Raw genomic sequence first — 790 nt, forward strand, 5'->3', positions numbered from 1 at the left:
AAACACAGGCAGGAAATACGAAATTCCGTTGACGTATTTTCGTTCCGTTATGAACATTCGTTATATATTGAAGTTAAAAAGCAAAGTACATTTATATTGGAGTTGATGGTAGTTTTTTTTAAAGTCCGAAATACGAAATTTGGATTTCGGATACAAAAACAACTACCACATCGACTCCAATATTAACAAAGGTATTTTTGCTTTTTAACTTCATTGTAACGAATGTTCGTAACGGAACGAAAATCCGTTAACGGAATTTCGTATTTCCTGCCTGCGTATTGTAATGCGACTCTCAGCAGCAGCGGATCCGTATTTCGTATTTCGGATTAAAAAAAAAATCTTGTCATGTTGTTCAACCTCATTTACAGGGGTAATATCAGTTCCCGTTTCAACGAAATTCGGATCCGAAATCCGTTAACGGAATTTCGTATTTCGGATATAATTCGGAAACTGCCATTCGGATTTCGGATGCTTCCGAATTTACGAATTTCAGGAAAATTCGTACGAATTTCGATTTCGTAACGAAACGAAATCGCACATGTCTAGTGTGGAGTATTGATTGGGAACAGGGGATGGGGGGTTGGGAAGGTATTGGTAAAAGGGACCTCTGAGCTACCGTTGTCCTGCTCATTGCTATGTGTCTGAAGGCTAGAATGGGGGGGATATGATGAGGATGGTGAACATGGAAGTAATGATGGGTGACGCACCAGGTGAGTCAGAGCCAGGCCCACAAGCGTCACACGTAGTACATGATGTGATATTCAATGCTGGGAGGAGAGACGGACACAAA

The 790-nt window shown here is 40.8% G+C and overlaps 1 protein-coding gene across 4 annotated transcripts in view; it reads right to left on the reverse strand.

Annotated features, from left to right (window-relative positions):
• The window catches only part of NLGN2 (neuroligin 2), a 100,385-nt gene that overhangs the window by 98,180 nt on the left and 1,415 nt on the right, over positions 1–790 (reverse strand). The window lies entirely within an intron of this gene.

The sequence above is a fragment of the Nanorana parkeri genome, unplaced genomic scaffold (assembly GCF_000935625.1).
Source record: "Nanorana parkeri isolate BGI_ZX_2015 unplaced genomic scaffold, ASM93562v1 scaffold2252, whole genome shotgun sequence".
In the NCBI taxonomy this organism is placed as follows: Eukaryota; Metazoa; Chordata; class Amphibia; order Anura; family Dicroglossidae; genus Nanorana; species Nanorana parkeri.